The 23,797-nt window shown below is 37.3% G+C and overlaps 1 protein-coding gene and 1 non-coding gene across 3 annotated transcripts in view; both read right to left on the reverse strand.

The window, feature by feature from the left end:
* The window catches only part of LOC110286137 (melanoma-associated antigen 1-like), a 168,403-nt gene that overhangs the window by 10,017 nt on the left and 134,589 nt on the right, over nucleotides 1–23,797 (reverse strand). The window lies entirely within an intron of this gene.
* Nucleotides 20,176–20,277, reverse strand: LOC115030142 (U6 spliceosomal RNA). Its single transcript, XR_003835767.1, has one exon. It is a non-coding gene; the product is annotated as a U6 spliceosomal RNA (small nuclear RNA).

Consider the following 23,797-nt stretch of genomic DNA (forward strand, 5'->3'; position numbering starts at 1 on the left):
TTCAGTTCATGTTCCTCCTGCTTCAGCCACAGATCCTTCTGGGTTACTCCTTTTTTTTTTTTTTTTCTAAAAAATCATTCATTTGGCATTCCAAGTGGCATGGCAATCACAGTTTTCTTTTATTATTTTGGAAATATTTGAAATTATTTGAAAATTCAGAAACATTTCTTTAAGCTCAAAACTTTTCTTTAAAAGGACTGGATTAATGAGGCAAATAGGCCTGGCACTCAGCATTGATGATCAACACCTTGGTTAATGTGCTTCTTAACAAGCCCCACTCCCTACTCTGGAGTAATACGGAGCAATTGGAAACAGCACATTCCTTCATCTCTTAGCATTATAATGTGCATTCTTAACACCTAGGCTCAGGAAATATGAACTTAAAACATTAATCCTATAAGGATTATATCATTGAAAATATTTAGTTATCATATTTACATAATGGATTTATAATTTGAAAATTATTTTCTTTACATTGATATTTAAATACATTCTATATCCTATAACTATAGAATAAGCTTAAGCATATGAAACTGCTGGTGACATAAGTGCTTGTTCCAAAAATATAAAAGAATCTATCATTAGAAATGAGTTAATGTGCTTAATTACATAGAAAAGTCAAAGACTGTTTAAAACTGTATGAACTATGGTAAATAATTGATATATTGAAATTTAGTGCAAGAAATTTGCCATGCAAGTGATGGAGAAGCCCAGTGGAGAGACTGGGCACTTGTCTATATAAGGGACTCACTCCCACCTCTAAACTAGAAGCACAAAGGAAGGAAATGGTGTTACTGTAGCCTAGGTGCTACATTGCACAGGCTGGGGAACCATAATCATTGCTTTTTTCCTAGAATAGCACGATACCTGACAAAATCTACTTTTGGCTTATAGGTCCATCATGGCAGGAATGTGGAAGTAGAACCCCATAAAGGTTGATAGCAAAAGAGAGTAATGAATGCTTATAGGCCCTGCTCTCTGCTCTCCCACTCAACATACTGCTCATTTGTAAACTGGGATTAAGACTTTACTTGTTGATCTACTCTACTGAGCTAGGAGCTCTGTGGATGCAAAGACAATGCTGTTTCTTCAATGGTAGACACAATGTCTTTATAGTACTTGTAGCATAGCACAGAGCATGCATTGTCAATATTTGGTCATTAAATCACTTGACTGTTTATTGGTTTTGAGTTATTGAATAAATTGTGTAATTGTTTTAACTATGCTTTTCTGAAGCTGAAAACCACACAAAAGATATGATTCCAGTAATGTAAACATAGAAAGTGACTACATAGTCAGACCAATTTTTTTTTTGGTAGACCTAATTAGCATCAAGCATTATATGACCCAGGGATCTATTAGTTGCCATATTTGCATTACAGTATTTGGGTGGGGAAAGAACATTAGAAATCTATTAAGATTTCAAAGTGAAGGATTTATAGGAGGAATATGTTAGTAGTCTTAAGAAAAGAGCCTTGACGGTTCCTCAGAAAATTGGTCATAGTACTACCGGAGGATCCCGCAATACCTCTCCTGGGCATATATCTGGAAGATGTTCCAACCGGTAAGAAGGACACATGCTCCACTATGTTCATAGCAGCCTTATTTGTAATAGCTAGAAGCTGGAAAGAATCCAGATGCCCCTCAACAGAGGAATGGATAAAGAAAATGTGGTACATTTATACAATGGAGTACTACTCAGCTATTAAAAAGAATGAATTTATGAAATTCCTAGGCAAATGGATGGAACTGGAGGGCATCATCCTGAGTGAGGTAACCCAATCACAAAAAAACCTCACATAATATGTACTCATTGATAAGTGGATATTAGCCCAGAAACTTAGAATACCCAAGACATAAGATACAATTTGCTAAACACATGAAACTCAAGAAGAACGAAGACCAAAGTGTGGACACTTTGCCCCTTCTTAGAATTGGGAACAAAACACCCATGGAAGGAGTTACAGAGACAAAGTTTGGAGCTGAGACGAAAGGATGGACCATCTAGAGACTGCCATATCCGGGGATCCATCGCATAATCAGCTTCCAAACGCTGACACCATTACATACACTAGCAAGATTTTGCTGAAAGGACCCAGATATAGCTGTCTCTTGTGAGACTATGCCGGGGCCTAACAAACACTTAAGTGGATGATCACAGTCTGCTATTGGATGGATCACAGGGCCCCCAATGGAGGAGCTAGAGAAAGTAATCAAGGATCTAAAGGAATCTACAACCCTATAGGTGGAACAACAATATGAACTAACCAGTACCCCCCCAGTGCTCGTGTCTCTAGTTGCATATGTATCAAAAGATGGCCTGGTCGGCCATCAGTGGAAAGAGAGGCCCATTGGTCGTGCAAACTTTATATGCCTCAGTACAGGGGTATGCCAAGGCCGAGATTTGGGAGTGGGTGGTTGGGGGAGTGGGTGGAAGAGTGTGTGTGGGACTTTTGGGATAGCATTGGAAATGTAAATGAAATAAATACCTAATTAAAAAAAAGAAAACCAAGGTAAAAAAAAAAAAGTACAATTCCTATAGACTTCAGAGAAAATTGGGCAACAGGACAAACTAAGGCTTTACCTATTAAACTCATGACATCAACTTTTATCATGGCTATGCTGACTATCACTTGTATATCATGCTAACATATGTTATTTAAAGTACAAGATGTATTAATTGTCTAATTAAGCTTAACAGTTTCTATGTCATTTCATGAATGATTTTTAATCCCATATTTTTCTTGAAAAATGCATGTATTGCCAACTTTTGAAATGTTTTGATTTATCATTAAAATGAAATTAATTTCCAAGAATGTTATCACAAATCAACAACCCCAGCATTTGAGAGATTAAGAAAATGGTATAGAGAACCTGAGACCTCTGCTACAAAGCAAGATTCTACCTCAAAATTTAATAATTTTATTAAGTAAAATCACGTGATTCATTACTAGTTAAATTCTATGACAACCATTCCTTCTAAAATTATTTGTTTCTCCATTTTATTTAAAGTGACTGGCTTTATTATTTATTGTTTTTCTATTCATAAGGAAATATATAGCTTTATTAACAAAAGTGATTGCTTTAGATATTTAACACAGCATTGAATTCCTGGAAAAAAGTACTATATGGATCAAAACTAAGATTCACTTTGAAACCACTTTATGGATGATGAATAAAAGTTTGTAAATCGCAAAAAAAAAAAAAAGAAAGAAAAGAAAAGAGCCTTTAAAAGTTAATTATGGTATTTCCCATAAATTACTTTAGTAATAGGATTTTCTCAAAACTTATGAGTATAAGATAGAACTATTGGTCACAAAGTTTGGTAGTGTAAATCTCTTCTAGGATTTAATATAAACATCAACATGACCATCTAGCCTAAGTGTTTGCATGCTTTCCATATTGCACAGTTGTCTACCTGAAAACAATTTCTCTTTATTCTGTATCATTCCCAACATTCAATTGCACAAACAGGTCTGCAGCACACAGAAGGACTTGGAGAAGCATCTGTTCTTGTTACCTGTCCCACCTTATACATGCCACATATTAGAAAAATTTTCTTTTCTATGAACTAAAAGGTTAACCCTATATAACTATTCATTAGTTACATTTCTACTTTATGGAAGCACAATGACTTTAATGAGACAATCATTTGACAACCCTTGACATTTGGAAATGTATGGCATGTCACTCTCAATCCCTTTGTTCACATCCATTAAAATTTACAACAGAGTTAATGACAAACACTACAACATTAGGCCTATAAAACTATCAACAGAAAACTCCACACTTTTGGCTGTGAAGACGGTTCAATGGGTAATGGCACTTGTTGCCCAAGCATGAGAAGCATGAAAAAGTGAGTTTAACACCCAGTACCCATGTAAAAAAGCCAGACACAACGACACACATATCTATAACTCCTGAACTAGGGGATGGGTTGGGAAGCCAAGGCAGAAGGCACACTGGGGCTTACTACTTAGTGAATAGCTTAGCTCCAGTTTCAAGGAGAGATTCTTATCACCTGTTTCAAGTGATAAGCCAGAGATTGACAGAACGTGACACCCAATTTTGTTCACTAGACACCATGTACCATGAATGCACGTACACATACACCATACACAAATATACAAAAAAATTCAATGAACAAAAACTCCACACTCAGACCTACATACATTTCTGTTTGTAAGACATTTTACTATAAAGCCAATGCTCCCCACATGCTAGGATTATAGATATATGCCAATATGCCCTGCTTTCTTTTTTAAAAACTCTTCATTATTTTACCTGAACCCACAGGACCCAAGTAAGAAAAAATATATCTTTATATGTTATATAACAATATAGATATCTACATTTTGTCTTTGAGGTTTTGTATATCTGAGAGTCTTCTCTTCTAGACGGTTTGCTCCAGAATTAAATCACAGCTTGACAAAAATCAGTACTCAAGGGTGGAAATGAATGAAGATGTGGACATGCAAACTGCTTTCAGGATCAGAACACCACATTTTTCTCCTTAGCATACAGATCATTGTGTGAGGTGCTTACATGGTAGTGACTTAAAAAGGGATTGACTGCCTGATGAGAAGAATGTAGACATGACAACTGGCTTACAACCACATCCTGGCTTTGTTTGTGCACTAGTTAGTATTTTTTAAAGAATAAGGTATATTATTACAAGTTACCATTAATTGTTAAAGTTTTTTAGAATTCCTCTTTTCTATTTTCCCATATATACTAAAATGTCACATTTCATATTTCCCTTGAAGCATCTTATTCTTTTTTAAAAAAATCTTTTTCTCTTCTGAGTTCCACTTCTCCAATACACTTAAATAATTACACTCAATACATTTCACTTGAATGTTCTTCCTTCTCTTATTTATTTCTGTTATTTTATGGGAAATTGCTTAAGTGATGAAACACTATTGCCAAGTATATCTGCAGGCAAAAGAGGAAAGGGCGAATTTACAGTGAGTAAACACCACATTATGAATATCCCCCAAGAACTGATGTTTATAACAAGCAGGCAATTTTTACCATGCTCAAAAGGAGGCATAAAATTCTCTATAATCTATAACATATCACATGGACAACAGAATGGAACTCCAGGCAGCAATTTCCTTGTGGCAATGGGACAAAATAACAAACACAAACTATGCTGGGATATGAAGTGTTTACAGCGGGACAGGATACTAATTTCAGATACAGTTCTAATGTTCTGTCAGAAGAGTAAAAAAATTCTTGAGGGAAGGAATTGTCCTGTAAGACCAAACTACTTTTCCTCTTCTGTGTTATATCAAATGTTGCTGGATAATCTTTTAAAATGTGTTTGCTATACAAAATATGAAAAGCACATAAAGAAAACTGCAATAAACCACAGGTGGGAGATACAGGAAAAACCAGAGCTAAAGTGCATATTTTCTGACACTTTCATATCTCTCTCAGCAATCACCGTTTTCTTTTATTATTTGGGAAATATTTGAAATTATTTGGAAATTCAGAAACATTTCTTTAAACTCAGAAACTTTTCTTTAAAAGGACTGGATTAATGAGGCAAATAGGCCTGGCACTTGGCATTGACAATCAATACATGTGGTTAATGGGCTTCTTAACAAGCCCCACTCCCTAATCTGGAGTAATATGGAGCCATTGGAAACAGCATATTCCTTCATCTCTTAGCATTATAATGTGCATTCTTAACACCTAGGCTCAGGCCGGGCGTGGTGGCGCACTCCTTTAATCCCAGCACTCGGGAGGCAGAGGCAGGCGGATTTCTGAGTTCGAGGCCAGCCTGGTCTACAAAGTGAGTTCCAGGACAGCCAGGGCTACACAGAGAAACCCTGTCTCGAAAAACAAACAAACAAAAAAAAACACCTAGGCTCAGGAAATATGAACTTAAAACATTTATTAATCCTACAAGGATTATATCATTGATTGAAAATCTTCAGTTATCATAGTTACATAATGGAATTTTTTCCTCAGAAAAAAGTCAAAGTAGAACTGTACTATAAACAACATACACGTCCCCTTGGTTTACACTCTTCAAAAGTCAACATACTACAGATTTTTTTCTTTGCTTCTCTATTCACAATAGCTATGAAGACTGGCCTAAATGCCAGTTGACAGATGAGTGGATAAAATGTGCAACATAATTGGATTTTATTCAGCCATAGAAGGAATGAAATAAAATTTGAAATGCCAAATGGATGAATCTGAAAAGTATATTAAGAAAGATGATATAAACTGAGAAAGTCAAATATAGTAGATATTGTATCATATGTGAACTGTAAACTTAAATATATACACATTTAAATATTTGTGGGTTTTGAAATATAAAGGGGAGTAAAACATATTAAGAGAAGGGAAAATATAACAGATACCATATGACATGAAAACAGAGTGGTAGGGCTATTTGGGGAGAGCTGGGACTAGCAAGAGAGAGCAGAGGGAGCAAGGGACATTAGAAGGAAAAAAATTGATAAGAACAAAATATATTGACATATATTGTGAAAATGCAAGAATGAAACGCATTTGTTTGTATACAATTGAAAACAAATTATTAAAAGATTCTTTAGTAGGTTGGGGAGATAGCTCAGTGGGTAAAAGTGCTTGGGCAGTTTTTCTATAATTCCATAGCTCAGACAACAGAGAAAGAGAACCCTAGGCTTAAGTAACCTCTAGATTCAAGTGAGAGACCCTGCCACAGCTGTGTATAAACTGGAGTGTGATTGAGGAATATATCCAGCGTCAATATCTGGCCTCAACATTCATGCACGTATATAAACCCATACACATGCAAACATACAAGTACACTGAATGGATACCACACACACGTACACACATGCATATACACACCAAAAATATGTTTTGCTTAATTTAAAGAGCCCTTTGTATATGTGAGATAAAAAATCTTCATTAGGTATTCATTTTACAAGGATTTCCTCTTGCCTAGTCCTTGGCTTGCCTTTTCACTTTCTTACACGTACCTCTCAGAAAGCAAGGAGCTTTCCATTTTAATGTAGTTTAGCTAGCTTCTCAGATACTTCAAGAATCATGCCTCTGGTATCATAGTCAAAAGAACAATTACCAAATTCACATTCATCTAGAATTTTTATTTTCTTGGGCTCTTATAATTTTGAATTTCACACACAAGTGTGTGCTCTGTTTCAAGTCCTGTCAATACCCCTCTGTTCTGCACCAGGTTTTTAAACAGCAACTTTTTTCTGTCGTTGTCTTTGCTTCCTTGGCAAGGAGAAGTTCAGTCTTATGTCAGTTTTTAGTGGGTTTTCTACTTGTTCACAATATTATACTATCTTAATTACAGTGTTTTCATAGTATTGTATTGGACAGCATTAGTCCTTTAAATATGGTCTCCTTTAATATTGTACTGCATACTCTATATCTTTCATGTTATAATATAACTTATAATAAAGTTGTCAGTATCCTCAAAATGATGTGAGGATTTTGATCAATATTGCATTAACTCTATAGACAGTTTAGGAAGAGCTAAATTTTGACAGTATTAAGCGTTCTTATTCATCCACATTGATCTATTCATTTAAGTCTATTTTGGTATTTATCATCAGAGTTTTGAAGTTTCTCTATAGTTTTAACAAAATACATCAAAGGGTACATTCATTTACACTTTGATAAAAATCTATAATTTTCCCTTCCATACATGCCCAGTAAGAAGAGTTCTGATGATCTTTCTCATTAAATATTCTCATAAAAATAAATATAATTTCAGGCTACATCTTATCTGAATTATAATAACAACACTAAAAATTAAAAATCCTTTTAATTGTCATAATTGCTTTTCCAATCCTTAGAATTTTGCACTTTTAGAGGCTTGCCTTTATTGTGTCTTTTCAATACTTTTAATACCTTTTCTTAATTTCTTAGATTTATTTATGTATTTGTGGGGACAAGGTATTGTCACAATGTAGAGGTCAGAGTTCAACTTACAGGGTAAATTCTCTTCCTCCACCATGTGGACCTTGTGCCTGAACTCAGGTCAGCAGGACCGCAGCAAGCACCTTTACATGATATCTATCTCACCAGCTCTGACTGTTTCTTTTTATAGTTATATTGTCTGATTCCATATTTAATTACATATATTTGTTATCAAATTTAAGTGGAATTTTAAAAGGGTACATATAGATAACTATTCTGTAATAACATTCAGCTCAACAACAGAGGAAACTTGCATAGGCACACTGAGATACATACCTAACTGACAGAGTTTCGTATAGGTAGTATCCTACAAAATTCCATATGTCATAGACTTGATCCTTATGGTGTTACTCAGTCTTAGTGGTTCACAGCACCTTTAGAAGCTGGATCATTATATGATCCTTATATCCTTATATCTATGATGACATACTCTTGAAGGGATTTAGGTTACCCTGATCTCTTCTTCATTTGTGTATCGTGGTTCATAAGTGGTTTTATTTTGTTTTCCCTGTCATGAGCTTCCACCATAATGTGCCATGTACACCATATACATGTCAATTTTGGACATAAGCTTCAAAAATTATGCTTCAAAATTCTGAGGGAAATTCTTCAAGTATTTGGTTGTTATCAAAAGATGACTAGCACAGAGCTTTCCATACCCTGAAAGTATTGCATGTTTCATAGAAGACCAAGAGCCATTCCAATGCCAACTATCAGAATTGTTATTGAACATCTTAATTTTGAAGTTAATTAAATTCAGTATGATTTAGTTAGTAATGTAATCAAATGACATTTTAAATAGAAAAACTAAGAATACCCTCAAGGTTGAGTCTTCTGTCATTTCAGTTGCAGTTGTTTTGAGTCTTACTCTGTAGCTCAGGCTGACTTAGGACTTATGGCAGTCTTCCCTGCCTCAGCTTCCTCAGTGGTGAGATTATAGGTGTGAACTAGCACACCTGATTTGATTCATACTACATACACAAAAGTATCACAAAGGTAAATGGAATAAAAATCAGTTTTAATCACTACACAACTGTTATTAGAGTAAGATGGTTTTATGTCATTTTAAAGGTTTGTGGGGAAGGAGAAACAAAGTGTGGCTTTGCATTTAATCTTCAATTATTTTTTCAGGTGCTTCTCTGCCATTCGGTATTCCTCAGGTGAGAAGTCTTTGTTCAGTTCTGAGCCCCATTTTTTAATGGGGTTATTTGATTTTCTGGAGTCCACCTTCTTGAGTTCTTTATATATATTGGATATTAGTCCCTTATCTGATTTAGGATAGGTAAAGATCCTTTCCAAATCTGTTGGTGGTCTTTTTGTCTTATTGATGGTGTCTTTTGCCTTGCAGAAGCTTTGCAGTTTCATGAGGTCCCACTTGTCAATTCTCGATCTTACAGCACAAGCCATTGCTGTTCTATTCAAGAATTTTTCCCCTGTGCCCATATCTTCAAGGCTTTTCCCCACTTTCTCCTCTATAAGTTTCAGTGTCTCTGGTTTTATGTGTAGTTCCTTGATCCACTTAGATTATGCATAGAGACTTTTAATGTGGTTTATGTGCCCTGAACCCAGCACATAAACTAAAGCACTGTAAATGTAAAAGAAATGTGCTGTTTATCATTATCCATCTACCTCCAACCAGAAACAAAAGTCATACACTTAGGACAGAGGTGGCAAACTGAGCACAGGATCAGTCTGTTAAAGGATTCTTTACAAAAGTGTAGATATCAAAGAACCACAAGAGAAAGTGCAGACAGTTCTCACAGGTAACTAAGATGTTAACTGGTAAACCCCAAGGCCTAGAAAAGAGAGCTCCTTACAAACCCTTTGCGCATACATTGTGCTTCCTGGTTTTGTGTTTCATGGAGTTCCTATTTGTGCAAATGTGTGTCTCTACATCCATATCTGTTTCTTGTGTTTTATTGTTGGCTTTTTCCTTCTGTTAATTTGTTTTGTCTTATTCTGGTTTGTTTGTTTTTATTTTATCATATTTTTTATGCCTGTTTTTGTTCTATTGAAAGAAAGGGTGTGGATTTGGGTGGGTGGGTAAATGGGAAGGATCTGGTAAGAGTTGAAGGGCAAACAATAATCAGAATATATTATATAAGAATCTATTTTCAATAAAAAGGGGGAACCATCTGAAATCCAAAGAATCACTGAGAATACATTTAAGATAACTCCATAAAATGGAGCCAAGAGAACACTCCTCTTTCTCTCCCCCTCTCTGTATCTCTAACCTTCAGCATGTTTAGTGCTTCCCTATTATCTTAACCCTGACAGATGTTGAGGAGAAGCCATTCATTGATTGAATATGTAACTTTGGCAACATCCCCAAAGCTAGTCCAGTGTGGGGCATGGTATGGAGTAAACTGAAGTGGGAGAGTAAGCATTTCTTCAGCATTCCTATCGCATTTAATTCCACAGTCTTCTTCCCTACACAGAGGGATTCTTCCTATGTATATACTCTAGGGTATATACATACCATATTGATTATTCTTTAGTTTGTCAAGTTTATTGAGTTAGTTGTTAAATATTTAGGTCCACAAATATTACTTGAAAAAATAAATTAAATTTCTTAGTCATTTTTTTTTTTTACTTTTTAATTTTAAGTGTATGGGTATTTTGCTTCCGTGTATATCTATGCACTAGGTGTGTGAATTCCTTTGGAGGCCTCCTCTGGAACTGGAGTTTAAAAAGCTTTTATATAGGTACCAGAAACTGAAACAAGTTCTTCTCTGCAAGAACAAGAGATGTTCATAACCAGTGAGCCATTTCTCCAGGCCCTCCTTAGTCTCCTTCAAGTTTAGTTTGACCATATGACTTACTTTGGATAATTAAAATATGATTTTATAGGGTAACATGAAAATCACTGTACTTATTTTCCATTGGTGAAGATATCAATGAAACATGGGATAAGGTAAAGAATTTTAACAGCTGTAGACAGCAAGTGACCCAGAGAATGTTCCACATAATCTGGGTCACTAAAATTTAGAAGGTTTTGTTAAGGTATTATAGCCTAGTTTATCTGAATTGATACATTCTGCATGGTTTAAAACTTTGAATAAATATCATTCTATCTGTCATTCAGCAATGCTTTGGTTGATACTTTAGATATTTTTTTTCAATCAACATAGATATAGATTAATTTGCATAACATATGAATATGCCTAATTTATCTATTGTCTCATTGATAGAATACTTAGGATACTTTACAGCTTTTTGCTATTACTAATATGATGACATGAACATCATGATGCATGTCTTCTCTACCAAAGTACAAGATCTTTCCTGGGGAATACAGTCAGGGGAGGAACAATGAGTGACGTTCTTAGCTTTTTCAAAGAAAGTAGTAGAGGAGACTTTGATCATTGTGAGCTATAGTTTCCCACTAGAAAGGTTTTCAAAACTCTTTGCCCCTTAGGAGTGTTAATCTTCCTTCTCTCAGAACACTAAGACATGATATTCAGAAAAATGTATTTTAAAATTGGTCTGACCTTCAGTAGTCTGAAAACATCTTTAAAAATTAAACCCACTTTAGACAGAAATTGTTATATAAGAATAATGCCAATTATTGTGTTAAAAAAAACTGCAGGAGACTTGGAGAAGGCTCAACACTTAAGAACACTTGTTGCTCTTGCAGAGGACCTAGGTTCAATTCCCAGTATGCACATAGTTGCTTACAACCACCCATAATTCCAGTTCCAGTGGATCTGATGCCCTCTTCTGAACTCCAATGGAAGAAGACAAGACATACACCCATTGGTAACACACAGATACAATTCTATTAAATTCTAAAAAACAAAATAACATATTTCTCCCTCTCAGAAAAAATATCCCTAGAAAGAGGACTAATGAAATAAAGTACTTTAATCTGGAGTAGTTTCGTTAACAATTTCTTTTTCATTACATGATGATAAACAAGGCTACATATTTAGTCAGTAACGTTAACTGATTCAAGTACAGAAACAATTGATGAATAAATATTGACTGCCAGCCATCAGTCATGAGACGAGAGCATAAAAATTATTCTTCTGCATTACATTTCCTCCACGTTTTCAGTTCAGATTGCTAATACAAAACAATCATCATATTAAGAGAAATAGAATAATAGGGGTGAGTTACCTCCCTCAAAGGTGCCAAGAAACAGAAAGGCATTTTAGAGATATTCACTAACAAAGGAAAATCCATGCTGAATGTGGTAGCACAGGCCTTTACTCTCACCATATGGGAGGCAGAGGTAGGCAGATTTCTAGGAGTTCAAGGCCAGCCTGGTCTACATAGTGAATTCCAGGACCTCAAAGACTATGTAGACAGAGAGGAAGAGAGATGGCAGAAAGAGAAAAAGAGAAAAAGAAAGAGAAGGGGAAGAGGGAGAGGAAAAGAGAAAGGATGAAGGGAGGAAAGAAAGAAGGAAGGAGGGAGGAAGGAAGGAAAGAAGGAAAGAAGAAAGGAAGGAAGAAAGGAAGGAAGGAAGGAAGGAAGGAAGGAAGGAAGGAAGGAAGGAAGGAAGGAAGGAAGGAAGGAAGGAAAATACCCCACAATATGTTGCATACATTTCTTTGGGACCTATGATAGGAATGATTTTTCAGATTAAAATATGAGAATATAGGTAAAGCCTAAATACTTATAGTACTGAAGAGAGTAAAATACAATAGTAGGGAAACAATGGTATATCAAAATGGAAGAGGAAGATACAGATTATAAATTACTATAAGTACATGGTAAGATACTTTTTCAGGATATTGAAATAATCTGGAAATCATATGCTAAAACATTCAGTTTTCTTTAAGCCCTGTGATTGTAGATGTCTATAACTTTTGCCTTTTATAAAATACACTTTGTTTTTTAAAATATTAATTATACATTTGACACAATAACATTATTTAAAATGAAAAATTGTTAATAGGCCCATCCCTATGCCATTGCCATATTTTTATGCCTAGCTTCAGATGCACAGCTCCCTCAGCCTTTGCTGGGTCCCTCTGACCCTCATCCACCTTGCCATCTCCACACTAGGAAGACTTGCTCATGACTCAGATTGTGCATTGATTTTGCCTTGTAAGTTCCACTAAACCTCAGCCACCAGTGCACTATACCCACACTCCCAGTGACTGGTCATGTACCAGTTAGAGTGGGGTGAGAGGAAGGAGGAATAATTAACACTAAGCATATCTAGAAAATACATGGGGAATCATGTTACTGTACAATTCCTTCAAGTTACATATATTTACCTGCATGTCTATACTTTCACATATAGTTTAGATGAATTTATACAACCTAGGATGACAGCTCACCCCACCAAAAGCAATAGATTATCTAACAAAAACCTCAGCGTCGGGCATGAGAAAAGAGCCTCCTTTTGTGTAATTGGTTGGGAGAGCCCAAAATGATATGTCCACTATTGACATCACCCTTGCTTGTCTCTCAGAAATTGGAGATACGTCTTTACTGTTGAAAACACCTCACACTTTGAACAAAGGATTTGTAGGAATCCAATTGGAATTGGCCTGAAATCTCCCTGTCTAGGTACTAGCTCTGATAGTACCAGAAAAAGCTAACTGCAAAAGGAGAAAAGCAATTAATAATGTTTCCCAACTATAATGCCTACAAACCTCAACAATGACAAGATAAAAAGGCATTGTAAAAGGTGGAATAGTGTCTTTTATCTTCTAGGGGTAGCCAACAGCCATATATTTTAACCTTAAGGACCACTCAATAGATAGGAATTCATACCTGGTATTGTAAGCCTGGACAACCTTAAAGAAAACATATACTACTACTTTCCTAAACCAATATAATTTCTAACTGAATTGTAAATTCAAGTTAACTACAGCTCTCTTCCACCATCAAACATGTTTCTTTTTGTAATGGATGGAGACCATTATAGAAATCTGTAACTGGTCACAATACAGAGAACAAGTGACCATCGGACACTCTGGCCAAACTGATATATCTATGATACAATCCCTGCAACTAAGTCTCAAAGAATCTTGCCAGAGGTGGACAAAAAGACTGTAAGAGCAAGAGTAGTAGGACATCTGCTGCTAGATTGTATTTTCTAGATATGACAGGATAGCTATGCCCATTAAATCTCAACAATACATTACCTAAGACCTTAAAATTGATATAAGTTGACATGCCAGAGTGGATGGAAGAAGTCTCACAGTGTTCCATCCCTAGATGAAGACAGGTTTTAACAACCACTAAGAGAAAGATGACTCTGTCTTCTCTGAGGATGTACCACCCAAAATATTTTCCACACCCAAGCTCTAAAAACATATATATAATGAGCAACATTAAAAGAACTAAATTGATTTAATTATATGTAGAGCACAAGGCCATGAGAGGGGCTAAGGATGGAGGTACAATAAAGGGAGAGTTAGAGGAAAGGGGTAAATGATATCAATACAATACACATATATGAAATACTCAACGAAATAAACATTTATAGAAATAAAGCGTGAGGGAGAGAGGAGAACCTTACCTGGTATTGGGTGAGGGAAAAGGACTGAAGCCCTGAGAGCCAGCAGAAAGAATGGAAAGAGGCAACTTCAGGAGATAGGAGGTTGGGGGACCCTCCAGAATGTACCAGAGACCTGGGAGGTGAAAGACACTCAGGACTTAAAGGGAGGGACCTTGGATGAAAGGCCCAACAGTAGGGAGAGGGAACTTGTAGAGCCCACCTCTAACATGAAGACAGGGCATCAAATGAGGGAGGTTTGCCATTCCACAGTCAAAACTCTGACCCATATTTGTTCCTGTCTGAAAGAACTGCAGGGATGGAAATGGAGAGTAGCCTGAGGAAAAGAAGGTCCAGTGACAGTCCCAAAGTAGGATCCATCTCAAGGGGAAATCTCAAGGCCTGACACTGTTACTGAGGCTATGGAGCACTCCCAAAAAGAGACCTATCATGACTGCCCTCCGAAAGACCCAACAAGCAGCTGAGAGTCAGATGCAGATATTTGCACCCAACCAATGGACAGAAGCAGGTGGCCCCTGTTGTTGAATTAGGGAAGGCTGAAAGAAGCTGAGGAGAAAGGCTATCCTGTAGGAGGACCAGCAGTCTCAATTAACCTGGACCCCCAAGATCTCTCAAACACTGGACCAGCAAACAGGAAGCATACAACAGTCGATATGAGGTCCCCAACATACATACAGTAGAGGACTTCTGGGTCAGTATTCATTCAGAGATGATGCACCTAATCCTCAAGAGACTGGAGGCCCCAGGGAGTTTAGAGGTCAGGTGAGGTGGGCTGGTGGGGACATCCACATAGAGACGGGGGTGTGGGGAAGAGGTGTGGGATATGGAACAGTCGGAGAGTATATTGATGGGGGGGAGAAAATATGGAGTGTAAAAGACAGACAGAGAAAGAAAGAAAGAAAGAAAGAAAGAAAGAAAGAAAGAAAGAAAGAAAGAAAGAAAGAAAGAAAGAAAGAAAGGAAGGAAGAAAGGAAGAAAGGAAGAAAGGAAGAAAGGAAGAAAGGAAGAAAGGAAGAAAGGAAGAAAGGAAGAAAGGAAGAAAGGAAGAAAGGAAGAAAGGAAGAAAGGAAAGAAAGAAAGAAAGAAAGAAAGAAAGAAAGAAAGAAAGAAAGAAAGAAAGAAAGAAAGAAAGGGAAAGAAGAGAAGAGAAGAGAAGAGAAGAGAAGAAAGAAAAGAAAAGAAAAGAAAAGAAAAGAAAAGAAAAGAAAAGAAAAGAAAAGAAAAGAAAAGAAAAAAGAAAAGAATGTTAATGACGGGAGAAAAAGAAACTACTATTTGCCTCCACATCAGTGGCAACCCTGGCTCTCAGCTACACTTTTCTTTTCTTTTTTTTTTTAAGATTTATTTATTTTATTATATGTAAGTACACTGTACCTGTCTTCAGACACTCCAGAAGAGGGTGTCAGATCTCATTACAGATGATTGTTAGCCACCATGTGATTGCTGGGATTTGAACTCAGGACCTTCAGAAGAGCAGTCAGTGCTCTTAACCGCTGAGCCATCTCGCCAGCCCTACCCTTTTCTTTCTTTTTTTTTTTTTTTTATGGTTTTAGAGCTTTATTGTAGAAAGGCAGGGAGAAAGAGAGAAGATAGAAACAGGGAGAGAGGTTGGCCGTGGCCACATGGGGGTGGGAGAGAGAAGGAGGGCTAGAGATGAGAGTAAGAAAGGTGAGAGCTTAAAACAGCTACACTTTTCTTTCTTACATTCATCCCTTCAAACTGAGGCTACTGGACATGCTTCCCTTCAGAGGCCATTGTGGTCAGAAAAGGAAATGGCAAAGGACAACTGTCTGTTTTCATATTGACATGCTCAACTTTTTGGTTTTGTTGTTGTTGTTGTTTATTTTGTTTTGTGTTTTGTTTTGTTTTGTTTTTTGTTTTCTTTTTGCTGTGACTTTTTAGGACTCTCTGAAGCTGAGAATGCCAAAGGGGGATTAGAAGAAAGGACAACCTGTAAAAAGAAGTTGGGAGAAATCATATTACAGAATAAGAATACCTATCCAACCTCTAAGTTTCTGCTTACCCAACACACACACACACACACACACACACACACACACACACACACACATACCCCAGCCCTTTACCTCATCTAAACAATTCTACATTCCCAATACTTCCTTCATTTTTGTTTTAAGACACTGTAGCTCATGCTAGTATGGGTGTAACTGTATAGTCCAGCCTACTTCAAACTCAAAACAACCCTCCTGCCTTGGCCTAATGAATAACAGAAATACAGGTGTGGGGGTGTGGGTTACCACACCTACCTTCCATTGTGTCTTTTACAAGCAAGTACCCACAGTTTAAAGATGGAGAAGTTTCCAAAGGTGCAAACTATGCTATCCAGGATTCCATGGCAAAAATTTAAAAGTTGATTCCAGACACATACAGGGTTTCTACAATGATTAGAAAACTTGGCTCTAGAATATAGTAGAAACAGGTCCAAACCCTAGTATGCCATTCAACAAGCCTTTGTTTGGTGAGCAGTAAATGAAATAATCTTATAATGTTGAGAAGAAAGTAGATGAGATAATAGAAGTGAATGTTTTTGTGTACATTGCTAGCCACACATTACACCTGAAACAAACACAAGTTATCTTAGCATTAGTAAGACTATTGTGACATAATTTCTTTGCCTTTTTACACCTGCTTCCTCTAGACCATCATTTTCAGAAATCAGCTCACATATTAGAAGTTTTCTGGTCACTCTGACCACATGAAATACCACTCATTAACCTTAAGTGCCCCATGCAGGACCTGCCACTTTGCAGTTGACACATGGACACTTACTCTAATATCAGTTGTGCCTCATCTACTACTGCAGCTCTTCCCTTTGAAAGTCTTTCCTTTGTAGCCTCTTGAGTACATTGTGACACCCTGTGATTTTTAAAGTCAAATAAATAATTGCTCAATTTCCTCCCGAGCTTTAAGGAAATGTCAAAATCATTATAGAAATTGCTGAGGACTGTGCTAGGGCCTTGTTACTAGCCCACTACATCTCCATTACCTTTGTCCCTAATCAAACCTTGGGTGGTTTCAGGAGCAGATTCAGACCACAATTCAGATTTAATCATAATAGTTAAAGCACATCGTCTTGCACCACTTGTTTTCTTTTCTAGAAGTTAATGTAGATCATTTAGCCAGTGCTAATTAGGGCTACAGGATTATGGAAGGAAAAATCCATAATCAACAATTAAGGGAAAAAAACCTTATTTTGCACAACCTCAGCATTTTCTCTGTAACAATTTTTACAGGATGACTAAAACATTACGTTTTAAAATTTAAATCAGTCAGGCTTTCTCACCTTTTGTTAAGATTCTAGCTCATGAGCAAGGTGTGTAGCCCAGTGGTAAAACACATGCTTGGTTTGCAAAAGGCTTGTGGGTTCAATTCCCAGCATGGAAAAAAATTGGGTTTTAGAAAAAAGTGAGTGACAGCAAAAAGGAAAGGAACAAACCAAAAGAGACTTGGACACTCCACAGTCTGACAAATTAAAAATTGGCTGTATTGAAGTAAATTCCCAAGCCATGCATCAGTCTGGGCATGTGCCATATACTAACTACCCTTGCTGTTATAGTAAAAGAGAAAATACAGTTTTCAAAGGCACAGGTGCAAGCAGCTGTAGAGAATCAATAATGCCACTTCCAGAGGAATTATGTGGTTTTATAATGTCAGATCCCTTCTGTAATGAGAACTGGATGCACTGCCTAGAACTTAGGCGATTTGGTTGTGCTCAAATTTTTAAAATTCAGCTATAGTGAAAAAAGCCTTGGGAGGAAGAAATCTAAAGCGTTTTGTGATAAACTCAACTCTACCCACCAAGTCACCTTTGAAAGATCACTGTGCTTTTTAAAATCTCCGTCTTTTGGCATGTAAAAATGGACACAGCGTGTATGCAAATATTCTTTTTGAAAAGGATGAAATGCAATACAAGTGTAAATGGTAATGTACAGTAATAAATGTTCTAAATGTTATACACAATGCACTTTAGACAGATGAAGGAAAAGCCCTAAAGTTGATCTGTATCTGTGAGGTAGGGAGAGGAGACTCAGAATCATTTGACCATGGTTTCTCCTTAGTAAGGGAGATGTTTATTGGGTATTATCAAGGCAGAAAAACATCAAAGCACCTAATCATAGCTAAACTCCTTGTCTCTGTTTCCATCACATATTCACCCTTCCCCCACCAAGTAAATTCATCTCTCTCTTCCTATAAGCCTGGCTCTGTACATTTTCCAGAAGCAAGAACAGCATTACTTCATTGACAAAAATATTAATATAAAAACAAGTACTCATGATAGACGTTCCTGAGAAATCATTTAGGCAATATTGTTAATAAGGCCAAATGATTTTATTTTTCAAATAGCCTTCAATTCTGAAAACTCTGCAACATCTCTTTGCATATTGATGATAAGCTGACTGGAAACTGAAAGACTATTCACAGCACTGCAATAATCCCAATGATCTCACATTCTACAACTACATCATTACAAAGAGTCCTCTTGTTCCAGTGCAACACCAAAGGCTTTTTCTTTGCTTCTAGGGCTAGGAACAAAAGTATTTGACAAGAGAGATATGCATGCATTCATTTCTAGAACTCAGTTGATCACAGTCACCAGCTCTACTACCACCCATCTAAATTGGAAGAGGCTTGGGTTAAAGCACCATGGGACAGAGCCTTGACTTCAGAGGTCTATAGAACCCTTGGACCCTTTTAAGGGTGTGAATGTTGGATGCATTTAATGTTAGAAAGGCTCTCTAAACTATGTTAAACTATAGAAAAAATATGCTCACTCAAATGTGTTATTTAAGTACAACAGAACCTGAGACTGGTTTTTATATTTCCCTTGCTATGAATAACAGAACAGATTTGGAAGCAAACCTTAAAATAAAGCAAATCCTGCAGATCTGGTGTGGTTTGAGTTTCTTCGAACTATGTTGTTGTTTAGGGAAATTATAAGCTTTCATTTTCCTTTTTATTTCAGTCTGTGTGCATCCATTCATATGATATTATGCAAATGAAAAGAGGGTCACTTAACACATACACAAAGTGCACTAAAATTCAAGGCAAGGCTGTGTTAGTATATGCAGTCGGATGTTGAACTGCAATGTAACACACTGCACTGGGAAAACACAAAGAAAACAGACAATATTGCAGTGTGATCAGGAACAGATAATGTTAGAGATGCAAACTGAAAATAAATGTGTGCTCTCATCTTCCTGAATGCTTCAGCACCAGTAGGTAGCAATTTGCAGGTTGCTGGTAATTTAATTAGAAACAGGCTACTATTTGCAACCACTCTACTTTTGAGAAGCCATTTTTCTTAGAACTAGGCATTTGAAATAAAATAAATTAATAAATTGGGTAGTGATGGGCTGGAGAGATGGCAGTGTTTAAGAGACTTGACTGTTCTTCCAGGGGCCCTAACGTTTACTCTCAGGATCCATACAATAATTCACAATGGTCTATAACTTCAGTTCCAGGGGATCTGATGGCCTCTTCTGGCTTCTGGTGGGTACTGCATATACATGCAGGCAAAGTACATAATACACAAATACACATAAAATAAAAACAAATCCCAAAAATATAGTTTTAAAAGGTGGCTACTGAGTCTGTTGAGTAATTTCCACTTCTATCCAGAAAACTGTTACAGAGATTCTATGTCTTCAAAAGTATTTTCATTGTTCTTACTGTTTAACATTATACCAGACTTCTTTGACACTGGAGTTATAAAATACTTATAATATTTTTGCATGGAATACTTCATGGATTTGCATGCTATCTTTGTTCAGGAACCATGTTATCTTCTCTGTATCAGCCCAATTTTAGTATATTCACTGTCGAAGTAAGCACTATTTATTATATTGTGTGTAAGTTTTCTATATCTTTGGTGAATTATTTTTTGTTTGAAAACAAAGGGTTCTGTTATATAAATAACAAAAACAAGGGAGGGAGGAGAAACAGAAGAGGAGGAGGGAATGACATGGAAAATGAGTGAAGGGGAGGGGAAGAAGGCACAGAGATTTTAAAAATCTGACCAATTTGTCAAAATATAACACTATAATAGTGGCCTGGAAAACAAAAGGTATGACTTCTTTTGATTGTCTCATGAACATGCTGTGAACACTTGAGCATTATAAGCCCTCCATTGCCCTATAAGTTCCACCGCCTTTCTTACCAAGGAGGCCTGTATGGCCCCAGGAACACCCAGGCTAGACTCCAAACCTCCTATCCCCTGCCTGACAGCTCCATCTGCTGATAGGTAAACTGTGCTCTGTTCTCTACTTCCTCCCAGGGAGAGAGAGAGAGAGAGAGAGAGAGAGAGAGAGAGAGAGAGAGAGAGAGAGAGAGAGAGAGAGAGAGAGAGGAGTGGTAAGGAGAGAAGAGGAGGAGGGGGAGGGGAGGGAGAGGGGGAGAGGAGGAGGGGGAGGAGGAAGAGGAGAAGGAGGAGGAGGATGAGGATGAGGATGAGGATGAGGACGAGGACGAGGACGAGAAAAGACAGAGAGACAGAGAGAAAGAGACTGACTATAATAACCAGGTTAAATTACCCTGGTACTAACCCCATTTCTCTTTCAAGAGTATTGTGAGGGTAAAGAGTAAAGTAGGGGGATATTAACCAATATATTTTGAGCACACAGACATATTTCTAACTACATGTGCTCCTACAGTTAAATTTTAATTATTTTATTGCCAGTATCAGTCTTGTCTCATCGTTATGACTGGAAACTAGAGACTCTCCAAGTTTCATTTCTGTTGCTGTAATAATTATCCTGATAAAACACAACCTAAGGAGGAAAGGGCTGATTTTAGCTCTCAGTGCTGGGTTCCAGTCCATCATGGCAGGGAAATCACAATGATAAGAGCTTGAAGCATCTAGTCATATAACATCCACAATGACAGGTAGAGAGAAAGAAAAGCATACACAGTAGTGCTTAAATGGCCTTATCTACTCTTCTATAATCCGGAGTCCCAAACCAAGTAATAATGCTATTCATTTCAGGACGGGTCTTTCCACATCAATTAAGAGGACCAAGACATTTCCCTATAGACACGTCCACAAAGCTACCTGATCTAGACAATCTCTCCTTGAGATTATGTTCCCAAGTGATTTTTGGTTGTAGAAAGTTGGCAGAACAGAAATCAACTTGCTTAGCTCCCTACCTAAGGCTCTTTCTCTCTCTACAATGCATATCTCATACAATAAACATTTAGAGTGTTCATTGTTTTACTATAAATTGGCCCTTTCCATCATTCATATATTCTACAGTTGTCCATTTATTTCCTGGGAAGTAGCTGTCCCTTTTTGTTTTTGAGTCTCTTGTCAGAATGTTCCCAAATGCTGGACTCCTGTGTTTTTCTTTCACATACCAATTGGCCTTCAGACTCCTCAACCTTTCCATGTACACAAAAACATTACCTCCAAATGAAGCACTTCCCTTCCCTTCACTGTAAGAATTTTTCTTGACTCTGCAAAAAGTCTTTTTCCTGGGGTACAATTTTTATATCACATTTAATTTCTTTTCTTTCTGTCTTTGACCTTTAGCTGGCCTGCCTTGACTTTGCTCTGTACTTGTCATTGAGTGATCAGTCAGAAATTCTGTGGCTGTGATTACCCTAGGCTGGGGACTCTACAGTCCTTTAGCTGCATTTAGTCCTTTAGAACCAGAGATTTAGCCACACATTTCATGCAACATTCAACTGCTTCTTCAGACCAAAACCTGGAAATAGAAATCTCAGTTGACAACATAATTTCATTTTATCTATATATATATATATACATATATATTTTTTTATTACGTATTTTCCTCAATTACATTTCCAATGCTATCCCAAAAGTCCCCCATACCCTTCCCCCTCTCCCCCATTTCCCTACTCACCCATTCCCATTTTTTTTTTTTTTTGGCCCTGGCGTTCCCCTGTACTGGGGCATATAAAGTTTGTGTGTCCAATGGGCCTCTCTTTCCAGTGATGGCCGACTAGGCCATCTTTTGATACATATGCAGCTAGAGTCAAGAGCTCCGGGGTACTGGTTAGTTCATAATGTTGTACCACCTATAGGGCTGCAGGTCCCTTTAGCTCCTTGGGTACTTTCTCCAGCTCCTCCATTGGGAGCCCTGTGATCCATCCACTAGCTGACTGTGAGCATCCACTTCTGTGTTTGCTAGGCCCCGGCATAGTCTCACAAGAGACAGCTATATCAGGGTCCTTTCAGCAAAATCTTGCTAGTGTATGCAATGGTGTCAGTGTTTGGAATCTGATTATGGGATGGATCCCTGGGTATGGCAGTCTCTAGATGGTCCATCCTTTTGTCACAGCTCCAATCATTGTTTCTGTAACTCCTTCCATGGATGTTTTGTTCCCAATTCTAAGAAGGGGTACAGTGACCCCACTTTGGTCTTCATTCTTCTTGAGTTTCATGTGCTTAGCAGATTGCATTATATATCTTGGGTATCCTAAGTTTTGGGCTAATATCCACTTATCAGTGAGTACATATTGTGTGAGTTCCTTTGTGATTGTGTTACCTCACTCAGGATGATGCCCTCCAGGTCCATCCATTTGCCTAGGAATTTCATAAATTCATTCTTTTTAATAGCTGAGTAGTACTCCATTGTGTAAATGTACCACATTTTCTGTATCCATTCCTCTGTTGAGGGGCATCTGGGTTCTTTCCAGCTTCTGGCTATTATAAATAAGGCTGCTATGAACATAATGGAGCATGTGTCCTTTTTACTGGTGGAACATCTTCTGGATATATGCCCAGGAGAGGTATTGCTAGATCCTCCGGTAGTTCTATGTCCAATTTTCTAAGGAACTGCCAGACTGATTTCCAGAGTGGTTATACAAGCTTGCAATCCCACCAACAATGGAGGCGTGTTCCTCTTTCTCCACATCCTCGCCAGCATCTGCTGTCACCTGAATTTTTGATCTTAGCCATTCTGACTGGTGTGAGGTGGAATCTCAGGGTTGTTTTGATTTGCATTTCCCTAATGATTAAGGATGTTGAACATTTTTTCAGGTGCTTCTCAGCCATTCGGTATTCCTCAGGTGAGAATTCTTTGTTCAGTTCTGAGCCCCATTTTTTAATGGGGTTATTTGATTTTCTGGAGTCCACCTTCTTGAGTTCTTTATATATATTGGATATTAGTCCCCTGTCTGATTTAGGATAGGTAAAGATCCTTTCCCAATCTGTTGGTGCTCTTTTTGTCTTATTGATGGTGTCTTTTGCCTTGCAGAAGCTTTGCAGTTTCATGAGGTCCCATTTGTCAATTCTTGATCTTACCGTGCAAGCCATTGCTGTTCTGTTCAGGAATTTTCCCCTGTGCCCATATCTTCAAGGCTTTTCCACACTTTCTTCTCTATAAGTTT

Source organism: Mus caroli, unplaced genomic scaffold (genome assembly GCF_978045245.1).
Source record: "Mus caroli unplaced genomic scaffold, Mus_caroli_1 scaffold_5, whole genome shotgun sequence".
NCBI lineage: Eukaryota > Metazoa > Chordata > Mammalia > Rodentia > Muridae > Mus > Mus caroli.